At 40.9% G+C, this 27,333-nt stretch overlaps 1 protein-coding gene across 6 annotated transcripts in view; it reads left to right on the top strand.

Moving 5' to 3' along the window:
* Positions 1-342: 342 nt before the first annotated feature.
* Positions 343-27,333, top strand: part of Rnf111 (ring finger protein 111) — a 68,000-nt gene continuing 41,009 nt past the window's right edge. For 4 of the 6 annotated variants that reach the window (XM_032909245.1, XM_032909244.1, XM_032909241.1 and 1 more), the window contains exons 1-2: positions 343-509; positions 963-1,025. The gene's annotated coding sequence lies outside the window, so the exon portion shown is untranslated. Of the gene's footprint in view, positions 510-588; positions 1,026-27,333 lie in introns of those variants that run through there. The other 2 variants (XM_032909243.1, XM_032909242.1) reach the window with 2 other exon arrangements.

The raw sequence follows: 27,333 nt of genomic DNA, 5'->3' as shown, positions 1-27,333 counted from the left end.
TAACTTCGTTCCACTGGGCCAACAGTTCGCGAAAGCCAGTGCAAAGAGGAAGGACTGGGACGCAGTAGGGCGGGCAGGGGCGGGCAGGGGCGGCCGCAGGTCCGCGCATGCGCAGACATACTGCTGTGAGAGGGCGTGAGGGTCCGACGCGCTCGCTTTCCGAACTGTCGTAAAAGGCCCCCGGTGTCGCGCTCGCGCAGTCGGGGAGGGCCGGCCCAGGCTGCGGCGGCGGCGGCGATGGTAGCGGGGCGCTGGGGCTGCGCGGCGTAGAGACGCCGGCCGTTCAGGGTCGCGAGCGCGCGTGGGCCGCGATCGGGTGCTCCGAGCCGGGTCGAGCCGAGCCGGGCGCAGCCGAGCCGGGCGCAGCCTCACACTCCGCGGCGGCGGCGTTGTCAAACGCCCTCCTGAGGACAGCCACCCGGCCCGCCTCAGCCTCACCCGGCCGAGCGCTGTTCGCCAGCCCGCGCCAGCGAGTCCCGGACCTGGCCGCACGGGGCCTGCGGACTCGGGTGAGGGAGCCGGCGGAAGGGGGGGTGCGGGGGAGGGGAGCGGCGCGGCGGCGCTTGCGCGCGGCGGGGGAGGGGCCGAGCAGTAGGGAGAAAGAGGAAGGGCCGCGGCGGGCGGCCGGGGTCGGCGACAGGGGGATGACCGCGGGTCCCGGGTGGCGCGGAGTGGCTCATTGTGTCCCGGCGACAGTCCGCCCGCGGACACACCCACAGCCTCTTGGGAGGGAGTGGGTGAGGGGATTGCTCCCTGTGGCCGCCGCTCGCCAGCAGGACGGGGGCTCAGGGCCGAGGAGTGGGGGTGACAATGGAGTGAGGAAGGTAACCCCGGCCGGAGCCGGGAGCCGCCCGGTGCGGGCGGGCACGCGCAGTCCGCGGAGCAGAAGACAGGCGCGTCTGATATTGTGTGGAGTTGGCTGGTTAGTCATTAAAAAAAGATGTTTTCTTTATCCTGCCTAGATAATTGATCGGAGTCAGCAGTGGTGCGGTGGAAATATCGGGTTTTGTTCTGGAGAAATAGAGGTTTGTCGCCACACTTCCTAGATTATAGAGCTTTATAGATAATGTTTTAAAACAAGTGTGAGTTTTTAGGGTAAAAAAAAAAAAAAAAGAATACCAGGAAGTCATAGCGTCTTCATTTAATTTGCTCGTGTCTGTAGTGTGGTCTTGACTCCATTGTATTGTTGAGAGCTTTCCTATTCCTTGATTTATGTACAGAGTGAGTTTAGAACTCCTGAGTAGCAGTGAGAGAGCCAGCTGACAGACTTCATTGTAAGAGTTCTGAAAGCTCTTGAACCTGCCTTGATCCAAACTTTTATTTCGTTTGGCGTGTTATCGTTAATTTTTCTTGTTTTGGGGACCTCTTTAACCAAAAAGAGCAGAATCGGATAAAAGATGATCAGAAGTTCCATATCCTTAACATTTGTCTTTGCAATAACTATCATGCAATTCTGACTTTATATAGATATTCTTTCTATAATTCTGATTTTACTTAGCTTTATCAGGATGAATCTACATTAAAAAAAAAAAAACACCAAACAAACCCAAAAATTCTTTGTATGTGTATATGTATGGGTCCTTACATGTGAGTGCAGATGCCTCTGAGGACAGAAGAGGATCTAATACTCTGGAGCTGGAGTTAAGGAAGGTTTTGCACTGCCCTGTGTAGGTGCTGAGACCCGAAGTTGAGTCCTCTGCCAGAATAGTAAGCACTCTTGACTCCAAACCATTTCTCCAGGTCTGGATTTACATTTTGTTAGTTTGTTGCTAAGTGTTTTTTTTTTCTTTTAGTAAAAATGTTTATGTAGAAACTGGTAACTGTAATATTGTGTTACATTGTGACATAGGTTATAAGGAAGCTCTTCTAATTTGAAGAGAAACAAATTATTTAGCTTTAAATATTACTTTTGTAGCAGGAGTGCTGGGTGTGAAGGCTCAAGTTGCCTTTAATCCTGACATTTGGGAGATAGAGGCTAGACCCTATTTTAAATACCCACTCCCAAATTATGTATATTATGTTTGATACTCTCTTAGGGTGTGGCCATGGACTAATCATTTTATTGTATCCTGTTTGCTTGTAACCTAAGATTCCCTGTAGCATTTGAAAAAATTACGGAGGACATTTGTGAGTTGGCTGAATGATATTGGGGAAAACTAGGGAGGATAGTTTTTTCTTAATGGTCAGGATTGAGTGTCCTATGTGTGTTTTCTTTTGTTATCTTTCCATCTTGATCTCAGTGTATTGGTCACTTGTATCCCAGATGTTTCAGTAGAAATAGTTTCACTAGAAATAGTCAGTCTTCAGCTCTGACTTGCTCAGGAATCTTTCTGCCTCAGCCTCCTCCTGAGGAGCTGGGACTGAAGGTTTCTGTCGTTGTACTTGGGTCTAGAGACTGTACTTGAAGAAAGCTATAATAAACATAATTAGGTTTAATGAAGAATGTGTGCTAGCTGGGGTTATATTAAGCATGTTGTTTGTTTGTTTGTTTGTTTTGGTGCTTCGTATTTGTGAGGTACTGAGACGTGGTTCTACTGTTCTAAGAGAACAGCAGTTTACTTGCATAAAGCCAAGGAGCAGCACGTTTTTCAGCAGGTACATCTGAGTACATTTTTTTTTCAAGTTGAAAATATGAAATAGAAAACTCATTGTATCAAAACATTTAGAGCTTTAAGTGTTAGAAATGCCATGGTAATAAAGGGCCCGTGGTATTGTGCATTAAGTATAGCTTAGGTATATGTGCCCCTGCCTTTACCCCAACCCCACGGACTGGGACCTTAATACAGGGAAATAGACTGACAGGACAAACACATTAACATTAAGATTTCTTAGATTTGTATAGGTGTAGTGTGGTTGCTGTACATTGGATCTATGAGTTTATTGTTAACCTTTCCTGAGGTTTTAGCCTTCTCAATTAGTAAAATGGGTATAAAATTCATGAATGTTCATTTCTAGCCTCCGATTTTGGGTGTGTGTGTGCGTGCGTGCGCCACATTCAATAGCTTCTAATTTTAGTTCTTTCACTATTCACGGTTAGATTTATCAGGACAGATCTCTAGAAAGAAATGTTCTGTGGAGAGTATAAATGATGAGTGTATACAAAGTAAAGCACATACATAGGCTTCACCTATGATGAAGCTGTATTCGTTCGTGGTAGTAGATAATTCTGTCCATTGGAGAAATTTCTCAGAGTGTTTTGTTTGTTTTGTGTTTTCCTGAGATGGAAGTGTACTATAACCTGGTTCTCATTATGTATCCCAGGCTGGCTCTTATGTCACCGAAGTGCTGAGATTACAAGTGTGAGCTGCTACATCCAGCTTTACCAATCTTTTACAACTTTCAGGAGGTTCTAAAATATGAATACTCCCCACAAACCCGAACCCCTATCCCTGTTTTTGAGACCAGGCTCTCAGGCATCTCAGGTTAAACTCACTATAAAGCCAGAAAGTACCTTGATTTTTTTTTTTTCCTCCCACCTATCCCCTCCCCCCTTCTCCTTCCCCCTACCCCCTCCCTCCTCCCTTTCCCCTCCCCCTTCCTCCCCGCCCCCTCTTGGTTTCTCTGTGTAGCCCTGGAATTCACTTTGGAGACCAGGCTAATCTCAAACTCAGATCTTCCTGCCTCTGCATCCTGAGTGCTGGAATCAAAGGTGTGTGCTACCACTGACTGTCAAGTACATTGAATTCTAATCCTCTACTGGGTGTTGGATTGTATGGGCTACTACATTGTTTATAAAAATGAGACTTTCTGATGACATCCTTTTTTTTTTTTTTTTTTTTTTTTTTTTTTTTTTTTTTTTTTTTTTTCCGGGGTGTGGGACCGAACCCAGTTTTTTTTTTTTTTTTTTTGAGACAAGTTTTCACTATGTAGCCTTCGATAGTCTGGAACTTTATTGTAGACCAGGCCTGGAACTCATTAGAGATCCTCCTGCTTCTGCCTGAAGAGTGCTGAGATTAAAGCCCTATGCTACCATAACTGGCTTAATGTTATCTTAAAAGTAGTCCCTGAGAGGGGCTGAAGAGATGGCTCAGCGGTTAAGAGCACTCACACAGACATATATGCAGGCACTGGTGCACATGGGAAAATAAATCCTGAGAGCTTTAATCTCAGCACTCAGGAGGCACTGTCAGGTGGGTTTGAGGCTAGCTTGTTTTTTCAAAGTGGGTACTAGGTCAGGCAGGGTTATGTAGAGAAATCTCTCAAACAAACAGAAGTCCCAAATAACTTAATTTCCTTTCAGAAATGTGTGATTATTGCTTAGCAAAGTTCAGAATTATATTTGACCATCTTATTCTATTCTCTCTTGGGTTTCTGTAGGTACTCAGAAATTGCCATCAGATGAAAAGCAAGCTACAGATGATAGAAACGTAGCAGAGCTGATATTTTACATGGAGGTTTTCCATGATGATTTACTTGAAGTATGTGTTATATGTATGTTATAGGCACTGACACTGACATTTGGTTGAGTTACAACCTCATAAACAGGATAATTTAATTAGTGGTGAGTGCCTTGAAGAAAATAAGGCCATGCATTAGGGAAGAATGGAATTGGGCTTCTTGGATAGATTGAAAGGTGGTACAGCCACTTTTTAATCTCAGATGAGATAAATGTGATACTATGTTTACTTACGTAGGAACATGTCCATAGATTTTAGAGGAAGAGACTGAAGAGTGAGAAAAGGGGATGGAGATTTAACTCCAGGGTAGAGTGCTTACCTCAAAATTTCAAGGGCCTGAGTTCAGTCTCCAGCACTGAAGGGGGCGGGGAGGTTGGATGACATGGTTCAATAGTAGAGTTCTTATCTGTCTTCTCATGTCTGCATGTTCATGTGTATGTGGAGGCCAGAGGATACCCCTGAGTATTGGTCTTCAGATGCTGTATTAGTAAGGGTTCTCAAGAGGAACAGAACTTAATGAATCTATTTATATATAGAAAGAAAATTTATTACAATGGCTTATAGGCTGTGGTCCAGGTAGTTCCAACAGTGGCTGTCTACCGGTGGAAAGTTCAAGAATTTAGTAGTAGTTCAATCCATGAGGCTGGCTATCTCAGCATGTACTGATGTATAAAGACATCAGTATTACTTGGATGTCTTCAGTATACACTGGAATCCAGAAGTAGGCTCTAATGCCAGTGAAGAATGAACTTGCCAGCAAAAATGGGGACAAGCAGGCAAAGAACAAAAGCTTTCTTTTCTATGACCTTATATAGGCTTCTACTAGAAGGTGTACCCCAGATTAAAGGTGGATTTCCCTACCTCAAAAGATCTGTATTAAAGGTAGGTCTTTCCACTTCAAATCATTAATTAAGAAAAGTCCTTCCTAGGTGTCCCCAGCCACTTGGGTTTTAGTTAATTCTAGATGTGGTCAAATTGACAACTAAGAATGCCCGTCACATATTCAGTTTCCCTTAGTTTTTTTGGAGTTGGGGTGGAGGTAAGGGAGGGATCAGGGTCTGTCATTGGCCTGGCATTCAGTAGGCTAGACTGGCTGTTACATGAGCTTCGGGGATTCATCTGTCCTCCCCTTCCCAGCACTGGTATAACTAGGGAGTGTCTAGTTACAGGCAGTTCCTATAACCTTTTCGTGTATTTCATAGCCATTCTACCACCTGTGTGTGTGTAAATGTTTTATTATTTATCTTTTAAAATGTTTTTTTGTTTCTTTGTCTTGAGACAACCTCTCACTGTAACACTAGGCTGACCTTGAATTTATAGTGAATTACCTCTGCCTCCCTAATACTGAGATCAAAGGTGTGTGGCCACCATGCACAACCTTATTTTTTATAATTTAAGCTGCCTTTTGCAAGCAATATTTTAAATTTATTTTTGAACCAGCTACTGTTTAAACATGGTTTTAAAAATCAATTTCAGAATGCTAAAAATAAAAAATAATCAGCATCTCAAGTCACTCACTAATAGTTCCACTTAGCCCGCCCCGGGAGCTGAGGACCCGAACCCAGGGCCTTGCGCTTGCTAGGCAAGCGCTCTACCACTGAGCTAAATCCCCAACCCCCCACTTTTAGTTTCTTAAAAGTTACAGTTCTGGGGCTGGTGAGATGGCTCCATGGATAAAAGTGCAATCTCAATTCCATCCTTGAATTCTTGAAAGTTGTCCTTTTGACCTCTACATGTGTGCCCATATATACATCATACAACTACATTAATAGAATAAGTATTTTACTAGAGGCTACAGATGAGCTCATTAGTAGAGCATTTACCTAGTACAGCCAAACCCTAGGTTTGCATTATAATACTGCAGGGGAAGAAATAGAAGAAAAACTATCTTCTTTGTGTGTATATTTGTATTTCTTTCCTTTTTTTCCTGCTGGCTGTGGATTGAACATGGGCACATATTCTACTGCTGAGCCTCCTCCCTTCCCCCCCTCTTTCTTTTTCTCTCTCAATGTCTCTGTCTCTGTCTCTCCCTCCCTCCCTCCTTCTGTCTGTTTCCATTTAGACAAGGTCTCTTTATATAGCCCTGGCTGACCTGGAGCTCACTATGTAGACTAGGCTGGCCTTGAGTTTACAAAGACTCACCTGCCTCTGTCTCTCAAGTGTGGGGATTAAAAGCATGCATTGTCATACCTGGCCCTGCTGTTACTGTTGTATATTGTCTAGAAAGCAGCTCAGTGTATGAGGAGTAGAGTATACTTCCAAAAGCCTGCCAGGTTGAAACTATTTCACAGTAGTAATAACGTTTTATTTGTTGTATTACTAATGTCATCAGGAATGGTCATTTGCAGTAAACATACAAAACAGCACTAGCATAGCACGACAGTGGCCACTATCCTGGCCATCTCTGGATTTACCGTGATGACAGTGACCACTACCCTAGCATTGCTGTATTCACAGTGATGACAGCTGGCAGCTGTGTTATCATTGTACTCATGGTTAGACATACACTTTTAAAAAGCTATTGCATTTAAGAATCCTATTTTTAACATTTTAAAAAGTACTTTTAATTTTATGAGTATGGGTGTTTTTGCCTGTATATATTAAATGTTTGCTTGGTGCTCACAGACCAGAAGAGGGCATCAGATCCCCTGGAACTGTAGTTCAGATGGTTGTGAGCCACTGTGTGAGTTGTAGGAATTAAACCCAGGTTCTCTGCAAGAGCAGAAAGAACTCAACCACTGAGCCATGTCTCTGCCACTTTAAGAATACTCTTTATGAGTAGTCGGAATTATTATTTTGTTAAATTTACCTCAAACACATGCACTTTGTAATCCATGCGATGAGGCTGAGCATAGTGGCATATGCTTATGAAATGCCAGTTTTCAAGAGACTGAGAAAGTCTGGTTATGAGTTAAGGCCATCCTGGACTGTTGGAGATTCTAGTCAAGCCTGGGCTGTAATGAAAGACTATCTTTAAAAAAAGAGTCTAGGATGTAGTTGATAGAGTGATTGCCTAGCATGCTCACTCACCTGAGTGCAAGCCTAGTACCCTGTTGTCATGGTGACATATGCCTCTTGGGGAGTAAAGGTAACAAGATCAGAAGTGCAGGGTTATCACTATAATCAAGTTTGAGATTATAGTGGTGTACATGAAACTCAGTCTTAAAAACAGAAAAACAAAAAGCAAAAACAAAAAATGTTCTGTATCATTTAATGTGAAAAATAGGATGTTAGGTTAGGTCAGACTTCTACTTACTGAGATGTAGTGCTTGTCTGCAGGAAAAGGATGTGAATAATGAACGAGTGAAGTGCACATGTGATTTCGAGAACAACTGAACATCTTACTCAGCGTTAACCTTAGAAAACCGAGTGTTGTTACGAGCCTGGTGGTTTCTCAGCACTTTGCTCAGAGAAAGTAATAGTTATGGGGCACTGCTGGTGCCTGAAGGAGTGGGGGTGGGCTCTGTCACAGGGCTGCACTCTTACCCCAGTTCCCAGGCTGTCTTCAAATTTGCATACTTGCCTTAGGCTCCTAAGTGGCTAGGATTACCTATTGCTGTGCCTAGTTGTGAGCTGTGATAAATATCAAAATCTATTCACTTCTGCAAGGTGTGCATTTATTTATTTATTTTTTTTCTTTTCTATTTTTCGGAGCTGGGGGCCGAACCCAGGGCCTTGCACTTGCTAGGCAAGCGCTCTACCACTAAGCTAAATCCCCAACCCCGCATTTATTATTTTTTAAGTGACCAGTTGTGTCACATTAGAAAGTCATGGATAGGGAAAGATCTGTATGAAATGCAGGAGAGTTTTGTTTTTAAGACAGGGTCTCACTGTATTCCATGTCATCCAGGCTGGCCTAGAACTTGATTTGTAGCTAAGGTTGGTCCTTGAAGCCTTAGGCTCCCAGGCCTAGTATTAGCAGCATGGGCCATAGCATTTGGCAAACAGACAGTGCAATTATATTGAAAAATTTGACTGTTACAGCTTCAGATTCCACACTGCAGTTCTCTGTTAAACGACCCTTATTGCTGCACTTACCTGAGAAAGGAATTATAAGCACTACTTCCTTTTTATAGTAAATAGTTATCTGAAACTGGACTTTCTTATAATTTAACCAGTACAACCAATCTATCAAAGATTCAAAACTATTGCAATTCTTCTGTTACTTTAAATAGAACTCAGCAAAAACTGATTGAATGCCAACTCTGTTCTGCCTAAGCTTTGGGGTGAAAAATGAGTAAAGTTTGTAGATGATTATGGATATGAGCTAGAGAAAATAGTGGGTGAAGTAACTTTGTGTTTGATTTTTCAGAAACAGGTTAAAATTGTGATAACTTTTTAGAATTTGAAGGGGATAGTGTGGGTCTGTTGATAAGGAAGCAGCTGAGAAGACATAAAGGAAGTGAGCAAGTGAAAGTTCCAGGAGCGTACACACTCCAGCAGGCAGTTCCTGGAGAGGGCTAGCTGGGGTGGGGTGGGGGGAGTGGGGGGTGGGGAAGTGGGGGGGTGGGGAGGGTGTTGGGTTGTGGAGTAGTCATGGAAGAAAGGGACTGAGGCGGAAATCCTTTGATTTCTGAGCCATATTGTCTCTCTTCATTTTGAGTTTCTGTCAGTTGGATGACAGGAGTTTTGTAGCCTTCTTTCTTTTTGTTGTGAAATTTAAAAAAATTGTCAGTGTATTAAGAATCGAAGAGTATTTAAAATGAAGATACGCCTATCATTTACCTTGTTTAAACAAAAATGAACTTTGGATAAGAATGATTAAGTTATATTACTGACATGATCCTGGGCTTTCTTTGCAGCTCTTCGTGGTAAAATGAGGTTTAAATATGTAAGCATGGGGCTGGAGAGATGGCTCAATGGTTAAGAGCACTGACTGCTCTTCCAGAGGTCCTGAGTTCAAATCCCAGCAACCACATGGTGACTCACAACCATCTGTAATAGGATCTCACGCCTTTTCTGGTGGTGAGGACAGCAACAGTGTACTCACATACATAAATAAATCTTTAAAAAATATGTAAGCAAATGCACTTTTTACATATTTAAAGAGTGGATTGATTTCACAAAACCTAAGCTAAATTCTTTAATACAGAATAATGTTTATTTAATGAAGAAATATATTTCCTTTTAAGATTTATTTCTTATTATATGTGTGTGTATGTGATTCCTGTAAGTGTGGATATGAGCATATCACAGTATAAATGTAGAGGGAAAGAGGATAACTTTGAGGAGTTGAGTCTTCCCCATGCAATCTAGGGACAGAACTCAGGTCTTACTGTTCAGGGAGCACCTTTACTCTGAGCTGTGCCACCAGACCCAACATACCACTTCTCAAAGCCTGCCAAGTCAGAAATTTCACTTTTGGAAAATAAATTGTTTTTATATTTATATTGCTTTCTAGAGAGTCAAGGCTTGTTTTTATTTCCCCTGGGCATACCCTTTCTCCAGCAAGAGAGGAAGGTTGATGGCATCTTTGCTGATAACTGGGAGCAATTTACTTTTGTGGACTTCTCTGAGTGTGCTAGCTTTTTACAGTGGACTTAAAAGTCAGCCAAGCGGGGGTTGGGGATTTAGCTCAGTGGTAGAGCGCTTGCCTAGCAAGTGCAAGGCCCTGGGTTCGGTCCCCAGCTCCGAAAAAAAGAACCAAAAAAAAAAAGTTTAAAAAAAAAGTCAGCCAAGCTACTACTAAGCTTGAGTTGGTTTGGTTTGGAAATTCATGTGGTGCTATATCTGGTGTTTGTTCATCACATATTTTCCTTCTAATATTTTATTAATAATTAAAAGTGCTCTAGAAAATGAGTAGGTTGTGTACACCCAGATTCTGTAATTTGGTGTTTTTCCTCCAGATTTCTAGTCATCTATCTTAACTGTTCCTCTAACCAACAGTCAATCCAATAACTTCTTTAAAAAATTAGATTTGTTGGGGTTGGGATTTAGCTCAGTGGTAGAGCGCTTGCCTAGTAAGCACAAGGCCCTGGGTTTGGTCCCCAGCTCAAAAAAAAAAAAAAAAGAAAAGAAAAAAATTAGATTTGTTAATTTTACGTGTTCTCCCCCCCCCCCGTGTGTGTGTGTGTGTGTGTGTGTGTGTGTGTGTGTGTGTGTAGTAACTGGAATAGTTATGAGCAGCCAATGTGGGTGCTGGGAGTTGAACCCAGATCTCTGCAAAAGCAGCAAATACTTGTTGTAACCACTGGGCCACCTCTCCAGCCCCCTTTTGTAACTTCTTATTTATTTGTGTAGAGACATCATCTTCCTGTGTAGTTCTTGAAGCTTGGAATCCTGCTTCCTCTTTTTGAGTGTTGGGAATAACAGGCATGTATCATGATGTCCTGCTAACATTTATTTTTAAGTTGGCAGGGTTTGGGTTCTAGCTCAGTTTAGAACTCAAATGTACCAGACCCTGAATTTAATCCCTATCATCACAGTGACCAGAGGGAAAACGCTTTGCAGGTATCTACACATTTTTAGACTCCATTCTAAGTTTCTAGCTGGGGGTGGTGTGCACGCCTGTAATACCAGCACTGGAAAACAAGCCAGAGGAATGCAAGTTTGTGGCTAGCCTGGGCTGCAGAGCAGAACTTTGGGAAAAAAAACCAAACAACCCTCCAAACAAAAAGAACACAAGTTCATTTCATTAACCACAGTTGTATATTTATTTACATTTACTTTTCCTTTAAATTTTACTTGCAGTGAAATGCATCTTTTGTTTTTTTTAAAGCTTTGCCCCTCTTGCTTGACTACACTGAGCAGTAAGTGATAGTAGATCACAGAGTGCCTGCTATGCCAAAAAAATGAAACAAAGGAGTGTTTCTTTGAAACTCTCCTTGGTATTTAGCTCAGTCTGCCTGGAATATGCAATTTAAATAAAGTAGAAATATCACAGGGGAATTGCTGGAGTCTTAATTACCCTAAGTAACGCCCTAACCCCGAGTGGTCAGAACTGCCATTTCAAGAGCTTATCTATACTAGAGGTACCTTTAGTCTTGATGGAGTAGTACAGATACTGTGTGTCTACTTTGTTCCCCTCAGTGGAGGTCCTGAGGTTTTCCTATGTTGCTGCTGATTGGCATCTCCTTGTATCTGTGCTCTGTCTAAAATTAACCATCAATAAAGCTGTGAACGTCCATATACCTTTTTGTACATGTTTTCAGAACTTGGTATTGAGTTACTGGATGGCAAGTTAGATGTCTGTATAACTAATTAGGAGCTTCAGAGTCATAGCATTTAATTATGACGCTTCTTGGGGGTTGGCTCTTTCTACTTTTAGCTTTGTTTACATGTGTAATGGGAGCTTTCTGTAGTTTTAATTTATGTTTTTTTCTGGTGATTTTGAGATACTGAGCATTTTATTTACTGGCTATTTGTGTTTGATTGTTTGCTGTTTTAGAAACATCTGTTTATATCTTTTGCCCATTTTATGGTAACCATGAGGTGTGTGTTTATCGTGAGTTTATCCATGCATTCTGTATGTGTGTGTAGATTAAAATTGCATATGCATTTGTAATCTTTACTATTCTTTTTCAGTTTTTTACTGCTATTTCTGAAGAGGAAAAGGTTTTGATTTTAGTAATGTCTAGTCCATCAGTTAAAAAAGAAACTGCCCGTTTTTGCTCTTGATTGACTGCCTGTTTTCTTGCAGAAGTTTTATGGTGAAGCTCTTAGGATTAGTTTTGTATTTGGTGGGATCCATACACTGAGACTCATTTTTTTCCCCTAGTGCTCTTTGGTTGTTTTGACTAATGCTGTTGGAAAAATTATCTTGTCACTCTTGTTGGAGATTATATGATGGTATTTATAAGTATTTCTGGGTTTTCTGCTGTTTCTTTTTGTTGGTAGTGCCTGGGTGTGGAGCCAGGGCCTTGGACATGCTAGGCAGCCACTGAACCACAGAACAGTTACCTGCCATCCTAGTGTCTCTGAGCTATTGACAGCTGCTTGCTTCCTGTTTGTTCCAGCTGTTTTGTGCTCCAGTTTTCTTCCTTTCTCTTGTCTCTTCTCAGTTGATTACAGTGCATTTTAATATCACTGTTGGTTGGCTTTAGTTTTATTTGTCTGTTTTCCATGTGTGGTCACTTTTGAGTTTATATGATACCTTTTTAACTTTATCATAGTTTGTCTGCTTTCAAGGAATGGAATAGTGGATTGTTGTTTCATGTATCATGTAAGTAATCTCTGCTACTGTGAAGGTTGAGTGAAGAGGATCATAAGTCTGAGGATAAGTCCCCACAGTTAGGAAATGAAAACAATAAGCAGGACCCAGTTGTGTCATGGTGGGGACCTGCCCATCACATTTAAGGTCCTGCAACCGCAGCTACCACAGAGAAGTTAGGAGAGACATTAGGAGTAGTATATATGAATTTGTTTTAGCATCTGTCTCTTACTTATAACTTGGGGAAGGTTTCTGTGTGTGAAACTAGAATAATCCTTGTGTGTTCTAGGAGGGAAGTGCTAACAGTGTTCATGATAGAATAACGAGAGGGAAGTGATTTATAGAGACTGATACAATTAAAATTTTTTTTTTTTTTTTGGTGGGGGCACAGAGATCCACCTGCCTCTGCCTCCTGAATGTTGGGATTAAAGGAATGTGCCACCATTGCCCAGCTGAACTTTATAAGTTCTGAACAGAGTTGTAATACTTGAGTGAAACAAGGTGACTAGATTATATACACCTTTCTAGAAGTGTACCAGCATTAGAATTCAGACTATTGGTGTGTGGTGTCTGAGGGTCTGGGTTCTTTAAAAAACATTTCTTATACTGTTGTGTGCCCTTTTTTTTTTAATTTGTCCAAATTTGTAAAGCTTTAGTAAATACTGGCCAAGATGATAGACACTAGTCAGGTCCATACTCAAGATTCCCAGAGTATGATTGTGTGCACTTTTATATGTAGGGTGAATAACTGCTAATGTTTGTAACCGTTCATGTTTTTCAGTTCAGGTTATACTTTCAGGGCTGTATCGATTGAGAACGTGGTAAATAATGTTCTTACATGATAATGGCTTTCAGCACATCTAGAATAGATGTAGTGTAAATTTTAAATGTAAACCTCATTTTATATAGCTGGTTTGCAATCTATACAGATTCTGGGATTGATCTTGTTTTTTTGTTTTTGTTTTTTTAAGAAAAGCATTAATTTAAAAAAGTTAAAGCTATGGGTGGTCAATACATATGTAATGAAAAAACTACTTTCCAAAGCAAAAGGTACTGTTTTTTGTTTTTGGGTCTCTGTTTGGTTTGTTTCTTCTGAAACAGGGTTTCCCTGTGTAGCCCTGGCTGTCCTGGAACTCACTCTGTAGACCAGCCTGGCCGTGACCTCCTTCTGCCTCCACTTCCTGCAGACCTGCATTGTTTTTAGGTTTTGTTTTTTTTTTTTTTTCTAGTGCCCTGTGTGGTTTCATAAAAGATGGCTGTGTTCTCCACCTTCCTTTAACTTGTGGTGCTACGAACTGCTGAAGGGTGATGAGGGTGAAGAAGGGGGCTTAATGCTGAGATAAATGAGGAGAATAGAGAACTTCCCAACAATGACCTCTTCCAGCTAAGCTGCTGTGAAGTCTTAGGTCTTCTAGATTCTGGAGCCTTTATCCAGTCTTCCAGATGTTGAAAAGCACCTATGATTGTAGAGAGATGGCTTAGCAGGAAGAACACTGACTGCTCATCCAGAGGCCAGGTTTCAGTTCCCACATGTAAGCTCTCAGCTGTAACTCCAGTTCCAAGGGGATCTCACACTTTTGCACAGACATTCATGCAGGCAAAACACCAGTACACATGAAATAAGTTAATTTTTTTTAAATCATTTCACTTTTTTTTTTTTTTTTAAGATTTATTTATTATATATAAGTACACTGTAGCTGTCTTCAGACACACCAGAAGAGGGCATCAGGTCTCATTACAGATGTTTGTGAGCCACCATGTGGTTGCTGAGACTTGAACTCAGGACCTCTGGAAGAGCAGTCAGTGCTCTTAACCGCTGAGCCATCTCTCCAGCCCATAAGTTAATTTTTTAAAAAGTACTTTATGAAGTCATCCCAATTTTGCTTTCCGAAAAGTAATTATTGTAGATAAATATCTGTTTTGAAGTAGAATTAATACCTTTGAAGAATGTAAATTGTCTATCATTATTTTCTTTTTCATTCTTTCAAGTAACTTCTCAATACATTTCCTTTTTCTTTTTTTTCTTTTTTTTTTGTTGCCCTCTCACCCACCTCCAAGTCCTTTTCCCAAGGTCAGGCATCGGATAAAAGATAGCATCCTCTCACGTGCTCGAAGATAGTTCCTACTTGTTAAAAGGAACCATCCCCTTTTTCTCTGTTCAAAGGAATTTGTGGCTCTCTACTAACATATGACTGTGGTGCCTATTATCTGATCTCTAAACTTCCTCTGTTCCTGCTCACAAACTTTGGCCCTAGCTCACAGGATCCTTTCTCCCAGGTGCCTTGGCAGTTTAGGGTAAACTTTCCCCCCTTTTACCAGAGTGGCTTTTTTTTTTTTTTTTTTAAAGATTTATTTATTTAATGTATGTGAGTACTCTGTCACTGTCTTCAGACACACCAGAAGAGGGCATCAGATCCCATTACAGATGGTTGTGAGCCACCATGTGGTTGCTGGAAATTGAACTCAGGACCTCTGGAAGAGCAGCCAGTACTCTTTTTTGGTTCTTTTTTTTTCGGAGCTGGGGACGCAGCCAGTACTCTTAACCACTGAGCCATCTCTCCAGACCCGTGGCTTTTTTTTAAAAAAAGATTTATTTTATGTATATGAGTACATTGCTTCCTCAGACACACCAGAAGAGGGCATCAGATCCCATTACAGATGGTTGTGAGCCACCATGTGGTTGCTGAAAATTGAACTCAGAACCTTAGGAAAAAGTCAGTCCTCTTAACCACTGAGCCATCTCTCCAGCCCCCTATTTTTGGTTTCTTTACTGTACCCATTTTACTCATTTTGGAGACATCTTGCGACCATGAACTCATCAGGTAGCCCAGGCTGACCTTGATTTGTGTCTGTAGCCTCTCAAGTGTGCGCCACCGTAGCTTTTTCTGGTATAATTCTCCTTAAAGGATTAGACCAGGGCTATTTGTTTCAAAGTGAGTGTCTGACATACTGCCTACATATGGCATTTGAATTACACCAACACACCTGTCTGCCAGACTAGAACATAGTAAGGTCAGTTCTGTCTTATTTTTGTATTGAAGCACATTTAAGGTGTTCAGACAGTGTTTATTACAGTGACTTAACAGAACTGTATGTCTTAGAGTTCGAGAGTTCAGGATCAAGCAGTTGGCCATTTCTTTTGAGACCTGTCTCTTTCCATTTAGCCACCTACTTGCTGTATCTTCATATGGTCTTTCATATGGTCTTTTATTTGTATGTTTATAGCCATCCCCCATTTTCCTGAATTTCCTCTTAAAAAGACATTAGATTATGCTAGGAACCATCCATATACTGAAGACTGTGAGTCAGGTGACGTGGCCCAAGCCTGTGATCCCAACACTAGGAGGCCGAGGCAAAAGGATTGCAAGGTCAAGGCTGGCCTGGGCTACATAGTTCCAGGCTATCTTTATGTACAAAAGATGTTTCAAAAACAACAAAAAGTCTCTCTGTGTCTGTCTGTCTGTCTGTCTGTCTGTCTGTCTCTTTCTCTCTCTCACACACACACACAAGAACTAGTGACTTAATTTTCATATTTTATCCTCAGTGACTTACCTAGGTTGCTACCATTTTACAAATAATGTTTATATTTTCATATCACAAAACTAGATAAAATAGACACAGATATGCTTAAGCATGCGTGTGTTGCTGTGTAGTAAATTTTTAATGTATTACTGTAGAATGTTAGCAAGGTGTGCTTATTTGCAAATGAATTACCTAATTAATATAAGGTAACATAGGCCATTCATTTTCCTACAGAATATCCAGTGAATTATGCAGAATCTGTTAGTAGAATCCCAATGGAATGACATAGTTAGGAATCATCTTTTCACATGGTGGTCCCAGCTCTAGACTCTCTTCTCTCTTGTGTAAAACTTTTGGAGCTATTTGTAAGGGAAACTCTGTTTCTAAATTGTCCCCTACCTTTTCTAGATCCTAGGGAAGTTTTGTAAATAATAACTTCTATGCACCCCTTTTTATTTCTAAACTGATTTTGCAATAACTTTACACTTACAAGACAACGGTAGTATAGTATTCCCTTATGTCCCTCACCCAGTTCCTACTCCTTGTTAACTTCCCACCAACTGCATGTATGTATCTACAAAGAGATGACATTGAAGCATCTCTATTAGCTGCATTCCAGGTATTTAAATGCAGTGTCTGGCTTCACAGTTGCTCTAGGTATTTTCTTGCACATTATGGCAATATTACACACTTGTCATGTGTTTAACAGACTGTGCTTCAGTTTGTTTTGTGGGATAGTTTTATTATGATTATGGGTTGGGAGAATGCCTCAGCTGTGATGTTCCCTTATCGTTTAATTACCTATGTTCATAGTAGCCACATGACCATTAGTGATGTTGGTGGTGAACAGGGAAGGAACTAGCTAGCATTTGCCTGTTTTTTCCTCATAGTTGCCCTCTTATCCACTTGAGGATAGTGAAAGGGGCTGTTGTCTAACTTCTGTGAGAGGTTGTAAAAGCTGACTTTCTTCTGACAGGAAGATTTGCTCATTTCCGTATGGACTCACAAATATCTGTTATTAGTGGAAGTTAGAATCTAACTAACTTAGTTGCCAAATTGTTTCAGGTTTGTGCTGGGGAATTCTTTCACATGGGTTACAAAAAAATTTTAAAGTAGGATCTCATGTAGCCCATGCTAGCTTTGAACTCAGTAGGTAAGCAAAGATGACTGAACTTTTGATCCTCCTACCTTCCCCAAGAACAAGGACTAAAGGATTGTGCCACCGCGCCCAGTTTATGTAATGCTGGATATTGAGCCTGGGGCTTCATGAATATTAGGTAAGCATGCCACAACTAGGTAGATCCTAGCACAAGGGTTAGTCTTTTTCTTTTTTTTTTTTTTTTTTTTTTTGGTTCTTTTTTTTCAGAGCTGGGGACCAAACCCAGGGCCTTGCGCTTCCTAGGCAAGCGCCTCTACCACTGAGCCAAATCCCCAACCCCATCTTTTTTCTTAAATGTACAAATATATGTGCATGCAATGCCACGTGTGTGCATGTATACATGCAGAGGCCAGAAGAGAGTATCTGATTCTCTGTGATGAGCTATCCATAGGTGCTGGGAACCGAATGTGAGTCCTCTAGAAGCTCTAGAAGAGTTCTTTGGTTTTGGATCCTGGGGACAAGGACTGAGGTGCATATTTTATATGTCAAAGGCTTGACCTCAGGTTCTCCTGGCTGGGCTGCCCTTCCCCTCAGACATTCTTCCCTTACTCTTCCTCCTTCCTCCCTATTTCCTCTTTCCATAGTGACTTCTTGGCCTCTGCCCTTGGGGTCAGTAAACATGCCTGAGAACAGCTTCTCAGTAATGCCTACATTACTGTAATCTAATCTGGTTTGAATTGGCTCATTTCACCCACAGAGAAGTAACTTATCACTCTAGCCCCTACTCAGTCATGTCCTGAGGCATCTCATTTCATTGCTCATTTTTGTAGATACTGGGTTCTACAGCTCCTTTTATTGGCTTTGCAGTTCTGAGTCCAGGAAACTTGGATCGGGATATTTGTATCTGCAGTGGAGGTGGCTTCAGGGACATGCATTTGTATCGGTAGTCCTGAGTAGCATCAGTGTGTTGACTCTTCTGCTAAGTAGCCTTTTGTTTGTTCTGTGACATGGTTTTCCTGTGTAGCCCAGGGTGGCTTTGAACTCATTCTTTTTGCCACAGCCACCACAGTTCAAGAAGTTATTTTCTTTTCTCCCTTCCTCATCCCTCTCTCCCTTGTTTCCTTCCTTCCCTTCTTCCTCCCTCCTTTTTTTTTTTTTTTTTTTTTCCCGGAGCTGGGGACCGAACCCAGGGCCTTGCGCTTCCTAGGCAAGCGCTCTACCACTGAGCTAAATCCCCAACCCCCCTTTTTTTTTTTTTTTTTTAATTTTTTTTTAGTTGGCTGGGATTTGCAAGTATAGATGAGGCTCGCCTTGAACTCAAAAGATCTGCCCTCCTCTGTCTCCTGAGTGCTGGGGTTGAAGGCATGCACCACTATACAACTTTAGCACCGGTTTAGGAAATACTTTTTTTCTTTGTTTATTTTTTGTTTCTTTTTGACAGGGTTTCTTTGTGTAGCCCCAGCTGCCCTTGAACTTGCTTTGTAGACCAGGCTGTCCTTGAACTCAGAGATCTGCCTGCCTCTGCCTCTGGAGTACTGGTACTAAAGGTGTGTGCTACTCCTACTCCATTTAGGAAGTAGCTTTTTAAAAAGCACTGTAAAGATTTTTATTCTTAAACGCTAGAGGGCCTGCAAGATGTCTCAGTGAGTGGAGGCCTTGATAGCAAATCTGAGGATCTGTAAATCAGCATGGTGAAGAGCAAGGAGAGGTCTAATCTTCCTTTGACCTTCACACATGCATCGTGACATGTTTACACACACACATTAAATAAAATTTAATAAAAATGTAAGTAAAAGCTACTAGAAAACTTGAAGGAAAGCATGTTTGTGTCATGGGGAAGTATGGGAAAGTTCGGCTTCTTCATTTTTTTTTTTTTTTTTTTTTTTTTTTTTCCTTTTTTCAGAGCTGGGACCCAACCCAGGGCCTTGTGCTTGCTAGGCAAGTGCTCTACCACTGAGCTAAATCCCCAACCCCTTCATTTGTTTTTTTAAAGGTTTGTTTATTAAATATGAATACACTGCTGCTGTCTTCCTTTGGAAGAACAGTCAGTGCTCTTAACCACTGAGCCATCTCTCCAGCCCTTCATTTTGTTCTTAGCTTTTAAAAACAAAAATTTTACCTTGGTGCCAAGGGTAATTGCCCTGGCTTGGGGGATAAAGTAGGTATGAGTTTTTTCTAAAGAATCATCTTTGTCATCAATAATAGTGATATAACTACTAATAATGTTATTTTGCTATAAATGATGTTAGTACAGGCTTTAATCAACTTCATTTTTCTTTTCAAATAGTGGAAGCTTCCTCCTGTCCTTCTCTCCTGTTCTCTTTTCACCTCTCAGTAGGATCTAGAAAGCCTTTTTCCCTTTTAATTACAATGAGACTGATGGTGATGTGTGTGTGTGTGTGTGTGTGTGTGTGTGTGTGTGTGTGTGTGTGTGTGTGTGTATGATTTGCATGTGTAGGGTACATGTAACGTGATGTATGTGTAGAGGTGAGAGGGCAACTTTGGAGTTAGTTTCTGAGCATCAAGCTTTAAGCCAGAGTTGAAGCCAGTGCCCTCACATCTGAATCAGCTTACCACCCCTTTCCTTCTAGTCAAAAACGTTCTTTAGACCTGACTTAGGGCTTAGGACAGATGAAGAGGCGTGGAACCTCTTTCATTGCTCTAGTTCTATTAATAGGAATCAGAACATTTGCCTGCTTCCTCTTAGACACTCAGACATCCAGAAAGTAAGTGGACTGGTTTTAGGAGAGTTCATTGTTCGCTCACGTGTTCACCTGTGCCAAACCTGGTGTGCAGTAGCAGCTGCAGTTTTAAGAAAGGTTTTGGCTCGAGCAGCAGTTTTTTCTTATAACAGTTAAAGGAAGAGCCAGTGGGTTTTATTAGAGATTTAGGTTTTCTTTTTAATTTTCTTCTTTCTTGCCATTTTAAAATTCCATACCTAAGTTTTGCTAGTTTGTCTAGATTGTAGGATTTGTACCACTTAGGGACCAAACTGGGAACATAAATTGTTTCTAATCTGCTAATTAAGATTTTCCCAAAATAAGAGATAAAGAATAAAAATGAACAAGCTGTTATGACAGTATAGAAGCACCCACCCTTTTCTTTATGGCTGTGGTACCAGGAAGTGGGTGGAAAGATTATTAGTCACTCTTCGTGCTAACCCGGTGAAATAGCTAAAACTCTTCTTTGCCTGTTCATTGGAGAACTTACCTGGGTATCTTTCTTTGTAGCTTATTCCTTTTATTCCCATATTTGTTAGATTTCCCTAAATGATGTTAGGCAGTGTGATCCCTCATTCTTTGATAATTTGACTCCAGTTGGTTTTCTCCTACCAAAGACACAAAACCAGGAAAACTCCTCAGCATTTGAAGGTCCTACATCTTAGGACCTTAGACATGTTGTTAGACAGATCTGTTCTTTTCACCCTTCCTTCACAGTTTCACTTGGGTAGCATGTTTGCAGGAAGCTGGGTGCCAGAGGTCCTATGTGCTGCATCCCCTGTGTTCCTCCAGAGCATGATGTGCGTTTGGCTCCTTAAAGTCTGTAAATATAATTTTTATTGGCCTGTATTAATAATTGTCCTTCTAGGCTTACTGCCTCAGTCTGTTAACCTAGGCCTAGTCCTGGAAGCTTCTAGCTTCCATGCAATCTAATTTAGGCCTTGAACAATGTTTTCTGCCTCTGAGACTTATTTTTAAGCTCACCCTTCCCTAGTTCTTCCTGAGCTCTGCCTGGCTGGTTCGATTTAGCTCTTCTGGCCCAAACTCCTCTTCAGACTGACTAAATTTGACTTCTCTCTCAGCTCCTTCTGAATCGCCTTGCTTGCTTCAAACTAACTAGCGATCTGTTCTAATCTTCTGGCGCCTTCTCATTCTCTGGCTCATTCTCTCTTTACCTGTGTCTAGCTTGTTCTCTCTTCAACCTGTCTCTGTTAATCTCTTCCGGTAAAAATGCCTCTTTTTTTTATTTTTTCTCTCCACACCGCTCTCTTAAGTAGCTTCCCTTTCTTCTCCTGATAGTTGGGCATATCCTATTCTGTCAAATCTTTGTCTGCCACTAAATTACATCACATGGTGCTTCCTTCTACAAACTAACTTTACCTTCACCGTTTGGATTAAAGGTGTGTACTAACTAAGGGTGTCTCTGTACTCCAGCCAGAGGGATTAAAGGTATGTGCTAGGGGCCGAGCCACAACACAACTAAAAACAAGTTTTTCAGTAAATAACACAATCTTGGGGTTCACAGTATGGTCAAGTATCCTGCAACAAAAGTCAGGTTCTGTTTGATAGTAAATTGTGAGCTTCTTAGAGTACTGGATCTTGCTTTTCTTTCTTTCTTTCTTTTTTTTTTTTTAAAGAATATCTTGTTTTGTTTTTCGTATTACCCACAGTTATCCACAGTTCCAGCACATGGTTATTTTGTAATTATCTGAATAACCAAGCACAGAAACATTTTCGTTTTTACTGTGGCTCACTGTAATTTTGCTTCACATTGTCTGTTTGAAAGAGTTTTCATCTCTAACAGACATTCACTGTGTCAGTGGGCTTGTTCTCTTTGCAGAGTTCTGAATGAGCAGATCTTGTCATCTGAGGTAGGGTTGGAAGTTTGAGGCTTTATATAGAGACCCTGTGTGAAACACAGTACTGTGTGTGTAAACCACAGTAAGTATACTTACTTGTATTCTGAGATCTTTATTGTAATTTAGAAAAAATGCAATACTTATTCATTTACATTATTGACAAAAAATGTAGTTCAAGATGTTAAATGTGTAGCTGGCTCAGCGGGGCTGGTGAGATGGCTCAGTGGCCAAGAGCACTGACTGCTCTGAGTTCAATTCCCAGCACCCACATGGTGGCTCACAACCATCTGTAATGGAATCCAATGCATCTTCTGTATGTCTGAAGAGAGCCACAGTGTACTCATACATAAAATGAATGAACAAATAAATAAATAATCTTTAAAAAAAAAAGACCTCAAGAAAGCTTGCTTAGCATGCCTTGAAGCCCCGGATTCAGTACCCAGTACTACCCATCATCCTACATGGGCTGACTTAAAACAGCAGTGTAGTTTAACTCTATGTTTTCTTTTTGTAGAGGTATCTTTCTGTATATTATGAAAACATTAAGATGAGCACAGTGGGGGTTGGGGATTTAGCTCAGTGGGTTCGGTCCCCAGTTCTGGGGGATATGAGCGCAGTGGCTCAGACCTATAATCCCAGCATTCAGAAAACAAATAGCAACAATGGTAATGACTTATGAAATACCAGTTATCTTCAAGTTTGTTTTCAAGTTTGTTTTTATTACTTTAAAATAGAGCACTTTTAGCTTGCTGCCTCCCAGTCACCAAAGAAACCCGGAGGCAGCTTGCACTTCAGTATTTTTAGGAGCTGAAAGATGAAGTAAGAAATCTGGTTTTGTAAGTTTAAAGCTTTGACCATTAGCAGATGGGAAGTATGGAGACTGTTTGCCTTACATGTTGTTTTCTGAACTCATTCTTTTCCTGACTCAGTGTTACTGAACCAGAGCTTTGAGCTAGGCTTCTATATCACTGAGCTAAATCCATTTAATTTTCAATTCATTTTTGTTTTTTTGTTGTTGGTGGTTTTTTTTTTTTTTTTTTTTTTTTTTTTGGAGACAAAAGTGTTTCTCTGTATAGTCCTGACTATCCTGGAACTTATTCTGTAAACTAGGCTGACCTTGAACTCAGAAATTTAGTCTCTGCCTCCTGGGTGCTAGGATTAAAAGTGTAAGATATCACCACCTGACTTTATTTTTCAATTCTTTTCTTACTGACTTTTTTTTTTTAGCTAACACAATAATAATTATTGTACTTTTAATATACTGAGTTTATGAGATGAATTTTTATGATTTTTCTATTAATTAACATATCTATAAATCCGGACACTGGACTAGTGTTAATACTGAGATTACAGCATATGTGTTATGCAAGTTTCCTCTAGGATAGAAATATTCTATCTTACCTTGCAGGGGAACTCCTTAGTCAGGAAAGTAAATAACTCATTATATATCCAGGCAGTCCCTGAAACTGGCTAAATTCACTAGACTTCTCCCTGTCAGAGTAAATAATAAAAGTAAGAGTCCTCACACAAGTTGAGTAGCAAAGATAACTTTCAGAGGAGAAAGGCTTCAAAGAAGACTCTGAGATCAGACCAGCTGCCTGCAAGCAGTTGAGACCAGGGTCCAGCTTGGAAAGGACACTCAACCAGTTGAACTGCCTGCAGGCTGTGCCATGGGTTCAAGTTTCCCAGCTTTTGTGAGCTGTCAGTCATGCTGGGTGGGCCTGGGCAATGAGCCATTTCTGTTCCTGTAAGCAACTTCTCTCATATTCCTGAAAGAAACTCCAGTGAAACTCATTGGTTCACCAAGTTGGACTTCGGTAGTATCCAAACTTTGGTCTTTCGTGGGATCCCTATCCAGGAAAAGTTTTGTCACACAACAGTAGTATACTCTGGTATCACATTCAGTTTCCCTTTAGGTTTTGTGTATAATTACATGGTTTGCATAGTAGACAGGTTATATAGGCTCTGTGCCTCTCTTATTAATTTTGCTACTTTGGTAGTAAGTATTTTACTTGGGTAGGTTGTTACGTATTTTCTGACTAGCTGTTTGTATAAGGGATAGTCAGTGATTGATTTTATACATAAAGGCCTATCTTGTTTCCATTTGGTTTCATCTGTCAGTTCCTTGCAAATAAAGTTATCTAGGTTTTCATTTTCTCTTCCTTCTCATTTGAAGGATCATTTGAGGGAAGTCTTAATTAGGGTTTTACTGTGGTGAACAGAAACCATGACCAAGACAACTTTTACAAGGATGACATTTAATTGGGGCTGGCTTACAGGTTCAGAGGTTCATTCTGTGGCAGGAGCATGGCAACATCCAGACAGATGTGGGGCTGGAGGAGCTGAGAGTTCCTTCCACCTCTTGTTCTAGAGGCAGCTAGCAGAAGACTGGCTTCTAGACAGCTAGGACAGGGGTCTTAAATTCCATGCCCACAGTGACACACCCACTCCAACAAGGCTACACCTCCTAATAGTGCCACCCCTTGGGCCAGGCATAACAAACCATCACAAAGGATAAGACTGATATTTTCAGAATAATACTGTATACCAGTAAATAGTCTTTCTTTTCCTGGTTAGGTATTTCACCATTAACCATCTTCCCACCCTTGCTCCTTCCATCAGTCTGTCTCTGTCTCTTATTACAAAGGACATACAGAATGGACTTGTGAGCAGAATCTAGCCAGTCCTCTCAGATCCTCAGAAGCTTGAAAGTTTTACAAATTACATTTTTTGACAACTTCATGCAGGTATTATAATGTATTTTGATTATTTTGACTTTTCACCCTTTCTTACCTTGCTCCCACCCCATCAATCTCTTCTCCCAGTCCCCTTGCTAGACTCATGTTTTGTTTTCTTGTTTTGTGACCCATTGAGTTTTAAGTAGGGCCATCTGTGTATCTGTGGATATGGAGCTATCCATTGGAGCTGGGTGGTTCATCACTGGACACACAGCTAAAGACAGTGCCTGCCCCTTCCCCAGAATTCATCAATAGCCAATATTTAGCAGATAGCGAGAGTGCCATCAGCCCTTCTCTAATCCATGACATTTCTATTGAGAGGCCCAGTCTTAAGCCTGGCTCTGTGCAGGCCACAGTAGTTAAATGATGATGAGTACAGGGTTTGTGTCTTACCCTGCAGATGCCATCTCATAGCCCTTCTCCATGGTTTCTGGTGTTTACATTTTTTTCTCTTCTCCTTTTACAGTGTTCTCTAAACTTTAGAGGGGGTGGTATATGTTTGGAACTTGAACATATATGCAACTGTTATTTAACTGGACACTTTGAAAAGGCACAATTCTACGCATTCTCTTTTGTTTACTGCAAAGAGAAGCTTCTCTGATTAAGACTGAAAGCAGCATTCATCCATTGCTATAAACATAAATATTTAGAAGGGAGGTTGGTACCATTGTCAGTTTAGCTAAATGATTAGTTTAATTCCCACTTAAGGCCTGTAACTTCCTCAGAGCCATGGGTTTTTGATTGGGTTTATAGTCCCAGGCATGAATCCTCTCTTTAAGGATTGCCCTCACATACAATCATCAAGTGGTTGATTAGCCCCATAAAAGTACACTGCCATACTACTATTGCAGCAGTGGACACACCTTGGCTGGCAAGTTGGGCATATAGTTTGTACGGTTCACAGCTGGGTAGGACAGAGATGCCTTTTCTCCTCTCACAATGTACATGGCACCTTCTGATACCCTGTGAGCATGTGAGCAGGGAGGAAACTTAGAGCTCAGTTCCAGCTTGATCTGTCTTGCAACAAAGGTATGTGGTGTCCTCAGCAGTAGAATCTTATCATGTAGTATTATTGGTAGGCAGTCAGAAACTTGAAATCTTAAAGAAAATAAAAAGTGGCCTTTGTACAGACTTTCTAAAGATGTGGTTATTTATTTATAGAATATTTGTTTTTAATTACAAAGTAGCATATGGCTACAGCTAACAATTTGAGACACTTCTCAAAAAAAAAAAAAAAAAAAGGAAGCCCTCTCGCACAGTCTAATTCTTAAATCATTCACAGTCTTAGGCAACCACCATTCTAATTTTTATGTCTAAAGATTTGACATTTAAGAAGTTTTAACTGCATAGTCTTCACAACTTTTAAAAAACTAGGTTTAATTTTTTTATGCATATGAGTACTTTGTATTTGTATATATGTACCATATATGTGCCTGGTGCCTGCAAAGCCAACTGGAAATTACAGATGCTTGTGATCTGCCCTGTATATGTTTCAAACTGAACAATGGTCCTCTGTAAGAGCAGCAAGTGCTCTTAACTGCTCAGCCATCTCTCCAGCCCTAACTGTATACTCTTATGATTGGTTAGCATGATACTCATTTGTGTGTAGCTTAGAGCAACTTAATTTCTTTTGATTGCTCAGTTATAACCCATTGCATGGGTTTGTTCAATCAGCAGCTGATTCTATATTGGTTTTGGTACTGGGGAATGAACATATCCTTGAATGTGTTCTGCCCCTGAGCTATTCCACATGCCCTAGACTTAATCTTTTGAGGAAGTGCTAGGCTACTTCTCAGTCTGGCCACATCATTTTACATTCCCATCAGTAACATATTATGATTCTCCTTCTGTCTTGTCTTTTCTTTTTGAGACAGGGTCTTCCCATGTATCCCTGGCTGGCCTGGAACTTGCTTTGTAAACCAAACTAGCCTCAAACTCTCAGAGATATGCCTGTCTCTGCCTTCAAGTGCTTGGATTCAAGGTGTGGGCCACTGTGCATGACTGGTTCCAGTTTCTTCCATCTTTTTCAACACTGATTTGTATCTGTTACTAAAACTAGTGTCAAATACCTCCTTGCCTCATGCTAATACCAACCTGTGTGCCTCATCCTTTTGAACTATTCTTTCTTGCCCTTAGTTGTGATCATCTTGGTCTGACTAGCTGCCTCTTGTGAATCTGTTGTTTGCTATGCCCTTGTGTTTGCTCACAGTGCTATACTCTAGGTAGGATTTAATGATTGAGCTTGGAAACATTATTGCTTGACCTTGTAATAATCATGCAAAGAAAGGGTTGAATGGCTTTTTCTAGGGATAGGACATTGCAGTTTTTACTTTTATGCAATAATAGAGCTGTGAAGTAAAGCACAAGACCTATAAGGTTATGCCTTTTGGTAACTTGTTCGAGGAAGAAAACCCTTGATATCAATTACCTGTTTTGTTTTTTAGAAATGATTTAAAAATGTCTGTTAAGTGTGAAACACTTCTATCATTTTGGAGGTTAGGATAGTGATTCCAACTGTTGTTGGATGGAGGTGATGAGCACTAGTGATGTTTCTTCTGGGTACTAGTTGCACAAAAGCTCACCAAGCTGGGTATGTACATAATAAAAGCTGATGTTGAAAAAAAGGTAAATCCAGGTGTGGCATACATCTGTAGTCATGCCTACTTGAAGCTGAGGGAGGAGATGCCCCTGATTCTGGCAGTTTGAGACAGTCTGAGTAAGGTACTGAGACTGTCTTAAAAACATACACCACATTTACCCCTGCTTAGCGTCTTCTACTTTAGTGCAGTGCTCCACTTGTCAGGCTAACTACCTTTCTAGTGAGTGCTCCATTTTGAGTGAAGTTCACA

Source organism: Rattus rattus, chromosome 8 (assembly GCF_011064425.1).
Source record: "Rattus rattus isolate New Zealand chromosome 8, Rrattus_CSIRO_v1, whole genome shotgun sequence".
NCBI classification, from domain to species: Eukaryota; Metazoa; Chordata; class Mammalia; order Rodentia; family Muridae; genus Rattus; species Rattus rattus.
The sequence above is the reverse complement of the archived record's forward strand: the minus strand, read 5'-3'. Positions and strand labels throughout refer to the sequence as shown.